Genomic DNA, 6272 nt, shown 5'->3' with positions numbered 1-6272 from the left:
TTAGGTTATTACATTTACTTCACACAAACATCTTTAAAAAGTACCAAGAGAAAACATTGCCTTGAATACTATTTTTATAAGTAATAATACTATTTTTTACCTAGTTGTATTATTTTCTGACCTCTCATGCTCTATTTCAAGCAAGAATATAAGGAAACAAATACCCAGCAATAATAAATGCACTATTATGAAGGAATTGTAAATGAAATTATGAAAGAAAAAGTTGGAATTGTAAGAGTAAAGATAAAGGAGAAAGATTAACATAATTTAAATGTTAATTATTTAGAATAGTGAAGAGGGGACAGCAGAAAATGAGTCAAGGAAAAATAATAGAATGATAGCAAAGATGGAAATATTTTTCTATTTTTTGTCATATATTCACTGACCTATTTATGTTAAAATATCTTGATTTTTTCAGAGCCAGAGCAGTGGTTCAAGCGGTAGGGCCTTTGCCTTATGTGTGCTAACCTAGGACAGCGGTTCAATCCCCAGACATATACCATATGGTCTCCCAAGCCAGAAGTAATTTCTGAACATGTAGCCAGGAGTAACCTCTGAGCGTCACTGGATGTTGTCCCCAAACCAAAATAAAATTAATTAATTAATTAATTAAAAATTTTTATTTTTTTCTGACTATATAATTACTACTCAGTCAGTGCCAGGGTTTACACTTTATTTATTTATTTATTTTTATTCTTTATTTACTTATTTTTTGGGGGGCCACACCCAGTGATGCTCAATGGTTACTACTGGCTGTGTACTCAAAAATCGCTCTTGGCTTCTGGAATTATATAAGAAGCTGGGAGATCTAACTGCAGTCCATCCTAGGTTAGCTGTGAGAAAAGCAAAAGCCCTACCGATGGGCCACCTCTCCAGCCCCAGGAGATTACTCTTGATTCTCTGCTCAGTGATCACTTCTAAAAGGGCTCAAGAGCCCTTACTAGGTATCTGCAGATCAAACTCCTGTCAGCCATGTTCAGTGAAAATGCCCTAAAGCTATATGTACAAGCTTTATGGTGCTTAACTAGAAGATTAATGAGATACTACAGATCTGTCAAATATTCATATTTATATATATGTGTGTATATATATATATATATATATATATATATATATTCTAGTAAATATTCTTTTTTTTTGTGTGTGTGGTTTTTGGGTCACACCCGGCAGCGCTCAGGGGTTATTTCTGGCTCCAGGCTCAGAAATTGCTCCTGGCAGGCACAGGGGACCATATGAGGCACCGGGATTAGAACCAATGACCTCCTGGATGAAAGGCAAATGCCTTACCTCCATGCTATCTCTCTGGCCCCCTCTAGTAAATATTCTTTTTATCTAATATATTTATAATCATCTTCCAGACTCTTCAATTTACTATGCCTTAATCAAAGCCAAGTGCCAAAGAATACAAATTATAAAGCATGCTCAGATGAACGAAGTCAAGTAGTTAACACCAAAAATGACACAATGTTGAGAGAATTATAATCTGTGATTAATTGTGACAAAAATTCACAGTGCTTTTTATACTCACAAGACAAAACTAAACATAGGGAAATCAATTTTAATTATTTATTCATATTTATTATAAATGCATTTATCTTGTGATATAACAATTCCCTCAAAACCATCTTTAAATTGAATTTCATTGAGTTAATCGTTGAAGTTGTAAAGAATTTTCATTGTTTTTCCATTTTAGGTTGTAGAAGAACTTAAAGCTTTACTTGAAAGATTCCCCGAGTTAGGTCAATATTCTGTCATTGAGAGAACTTTACTCATTCGATTGTTGTTATCTATTTATTAATGTGTGCTTTTTTTAAAGTACTATTCTTTAAAGACATTTATGAGGGATCAGAGCCATAGAACAGGGCAATTGTCTTCAATGTAGCTGACCTGGGTTCAATCCTTGGCACCTTATGCTGTTCCCTGAGCACTGCAAAATGATATTTGAGTACATGGCCAGAAGTAAAGCAATTCCAGGTGTAACTAAAAACAAAAACAGGGGCCAGAGTGGTGGCGCGGAGTGGTAAGGTGTCTGCCTTGCTGGCACTAGCCTAAGAAGGAGCATGGTTCAATATCCCAGCATCCCATATGGTCCCCAAACCAGGAGTGATTTTTGAGTGCATAGCCAGTAATAACCCCTGAGTGTCACTGAGTGTGCCCCCCGCAAACCAAACCAAACCAAACCAAAAAGTCCTTCTTTGAAAATAGAATTATATTTCATTTCTATCCAGAAATGTCCAGTGAAAACTGACTTACTATATATTTAATTTCCTGGTAATTTTCAAAGTGAGTTTTCCAATATGTAAGCATTAGTTCTGAAATAAAACATACAAAACACACCCAACACATCATCATTAGATATTATCTATGCTATATTATTAAATATTTTCTAATCAAAATAAAGGTATGGGATATACTCTGGGAATATGGTAGAGGAAGATTGACATTGGTGGTGGATTGGCCCTGATTCACTATATGTCTGAAACCCAACTATGAAGAACTTAGTAAATCACAAGGGTTTCAATTAAAAAAAAAAAAGAGGTTATCTTCATGATTTTGCAAAATAATTTTTTATTTTATATTATGTTTATTAGGTGTTAGAATTGAATGTATTAGGAAATTAGGACTTTATCTCAACTTTAAATGAAATAAATATAAGACAAAAAATTAATTAAAACTTTATCTTTGTTATTTTACCTTGTAGTAAATAAGTTAGTTTGATTTTAAATTAATCATAGGCATGTAATTCACATACATTTTAATACACCTTATTTTGGTGTTGTTTGCATAGATTTATTTATTTCTGTATTTATTTATTTATTTTTACTTTTTTGGGCCACACCCTCTAGTAATTAACAGGAGTTACTCCTGGCTCTACACTCAGTATTTACCCTATGAAATATGTGGGGACTAGATGGGCTACACAAATCCAACTTGGGTCTGTCAGGTGCAAGCCAAGTGCCCTACCCACTCTACTGTATGTAAACCTTATAACTGGTCTCTTTAAGTTAAGTTTCTATATTTATGGATTTTTGCAGATTTTCTTTATATACTTCAAGTAATTTGTAGCTAATTGTTTCAAGATATTTTTCTTCAGTATAGGACTTGCATTTTTAAGCTTCTCAATTTATTTTTTATTAAATATTTTTTAAAAACAAGAAATATTCTTGTTTTACTTGTTTCTTTTTTGATCTATTCAATATTATAAGGTACATTATATTTTTAGTTATAAGTCATGATTTTTGTTTAAAAATATGAATTTGTGCTCGCTTTGGCAGCATATATACTAAAATTGGAACGATACAGAGAAGATTAGCATGGCCCCTGTGCAAGGATGACACGCAAATTCGTGGTGTTCCATAGGAAAAATAAATAAATAAAAATATGAATTTTTCACTTCAAGAGATATGTTTAGACCATATTTTTCTATAGTTTAGTAATGTTCTAAAATTATATGTTGGGTGGATTTAATCATGTATTTGTAATGTTTGTCTAGTGTATAAATTATTTACATATTAAAATAACATTTTCCCACTTTATGTGTTTATTTTATTGAAGTGACTTTATAGGATCATCATAAAACCATATCTTATAGAAAAAAATTCTTTAAAAAAATAAGAAAAATTCTTTGCCTTATTAGTTGTATTGTTATAATCTTATTTATTTTCTAAGTGTTAAATTTTAGTTTCTGAAATTGAAATACTAATTTTTATTTTCACTATATTTAAATCACTGGAATAAATAAGAATATATGAAATGATAGTTTTATTTTAGAAATTAGGCAATTTTATTGACTCTAGATACTACAATTTGTTTTAAATAAAAGCATGGTCATACCATACTATGACACCTATTTTATCATCTTTTGATTTTATGATTAGTACATTCTAAATTAATTCAATGCTTCACTGCACTATTGATGTAACTTCATGGAAATTCTACTGATGAATTTCAAATGACTAAAATGTGTCCTTGTGAAATCAGCAAATATAAGTTGGATACAGGGTTCATGCTATATTTTTTAGAAGTCAAAACTAAACAATGTCATGTGTAAGTTTAACAAATATTCATAAAATATAGACATATTCAAATATAAAAGTATTTGTTTTATAATTTTGTTATTCTAAGAAATTTTCATTGTACTACATAAACATAATGCATATTATTTGTATATGCATATGCAGATATATATATATTTGCATACATGTTTATTATATACACTTCATGTTTTTAAATATTATTTTCTACATATAATAATCTTTGGTTTAGCTCAATGTATCTATAAAGATAAAATGTGTAACATGAATATTCATATTTAAAACAATAAGTAGACTTATATTTTCTCTTCAAAATCTTCAATTAAAAAATATAATGGGGGCCGGGAATGTGGCGCTAGAGGTAAGGTGTCTGCCTTGCAAGTGCTAGCGTAGGATGGACCGCAGTTTGATCCCCCGGCGTCCCATATGGTCCCCCCAAGCCAGGGGAGATTTCTGAGTGCATAGCCATGAGTAACCCCTGAGTATCAAATGGGTGTGACCCAAAAACCAAAAAAAGAAAAAAAGAAAAAATATATAATGACAAAGGGTTGGAGCGATAGCAGAGTGGTAGGGTGTTTGCCTTACTCGCAGCTAACCGAGGCTGGACCGGAGTTTGATTCCCTGCATCCCATATGGTCCCCTGGGCCTACCAGGAACAATTTCTCATCACAGAGCCAGGAGTAACCCCTCAGCCCTGCCAGGTGTGACCCAACCCTAGCAAAAATAGAATGACAAAATGGATTCTCTCTAACATTAATAATTCTTATTTGTTCATATAGTTGCTCTTTCTGTACTATTATTTTGGGAAATATATTAATATAAACATCAGGTAAAATTCAGTAAAATATGTATTACATATAATTCACACATATTTTATTGATTATCTTAATTCTTTATAAATCTAAAACAAAAAATCTTATTCCTGTCTTACTTTCTATTAATGATTTTGTTTATATACTTATTTTAATATTTAAAGATAAGAAAATGTTTTAATTTATATAATGGTAGTATTTCAAAAATTAATTTGCTTATTGTAGTTTTTATAAGAGAGCCATGTAATATATATGTATTTATTTTTCAGGAAAACATGATAAATAATAATGCACAATAGTTATTATCCTCCATCATAGATGTCCTAAAATAAAAGACATGAAATGAGACTGGACTTTAACATTAAGACTATAGAGGAAATAGCAAAGTATTCTCTAAAACATAAAATAAAATTTTTATATTAAAGTAATAATAAACTAAAATTTGAGCCTCAGTTTATAACTAGAACCCATATAAGAGAGCAACACTTGAAAAGAATCTATTGTTGGCTTTCAAGAGAGTATATTAATACCTTGTGAGTATTAATACTACATGAACACACATTAATATTATTTGAGTATTAATACTATATGAGATCACATTTATTTTTATATTATTGGGCCATTTTCATCTAATATGATATTAATAATGTATGTTTCAAGGTATGCAAATATGTAAATTATATATATTATGCATATATATTTAATAGTGTTTATTCTGCAATTGGGATTTTTTTTCCTCTTACACTTGAGTATACTCAGAAATCACTCCAAGCCTTAGAGGGCTGCTTTTGCAATACCCAAGAGCTTACTTAGTGCCAGGAATAAATCCAGCCCAATCATATATGGGCCTGGAAAAATATATAATCAATTATTTTTATTTTTCTAATTCTACAACTCCAAGGGAATGCTTATTTTATTGCTTTCATTATTGTTTACAAAATAATTAAAATACCATTAGTGTAAGTTCCATAACAGGTTCAAGCTGATAATAACCTATAAAATTTATGAAAATAATAAAGAATTAAAGTAATAAAGATTTGCTCAGTTATTAGATAAGGATATCTTGTGGAGGGACACACCTGGGGGTATTCAGGGGTTATCCTTGGTTCTACACTCAAAAATTATTTCTAGCAGGTTCAGGAGATCATATGGAATGCCAGGGATCAAACCCAGGTATGTCACATGCAAGGTGAACATCTTACCTGCTGTTCTATTTCTCAGGCCCCAAGGATTTAGCATATGTTTCAGTAACATACTTTAAAATATAAAATTCATAACCTTTTTAATTGAAATATTAAAAATAGGTAGTGCATTTTCCTTGCATGCAGAAGGACGGTGGTTCAAATCCCGGCAGCCCCTATGGTCCCCCGAGCCTGCCAGGAGCGATTTCTGAGCGTAGAGCCAGGAGTAACCCCTGAGAGCTGCC

The 6272-nt window shown here is 31.4% G+C and overlaps 1 non-coding gene across 1 annotated transcript; it reads left to right on the top strand.

Annotated features, from left to right (window-relative positions):
- The first annotated feature begins 3259 nt into the window (after window positions 1-3259).
- Window positions 3260-3366, top strand: LOC126002222 (U6 spliceosomal RNA). Its single transcript, XR_007492985.1, has one exon. It is a non-coding gene; the product is annotated as a U6 spliceosomal RNA (small nuclear RNA).
- Window positions 3367-6272: the final 2906 nt, after the last annotated feature.

This window comes from Suncus etruscus, chromosome 2 (assembly GCF_024139225.1).
Source record: "Suncus etruscus isolate mSunEtr1 chromosome 2, mSunEtr1.pri.cur, whole genome shotgun sequence".
NCBI lineage: Eukaryota > Metazoa > Chordata > Mammalia > Eulipotyphla > Soricidae > Suncus > Suncus etruscus.
The sequence above is the reverse complement of the archived record's forward strand: the minus strand, read 5'-3'. Positions and strand labels throughout refer to the sequence as shown.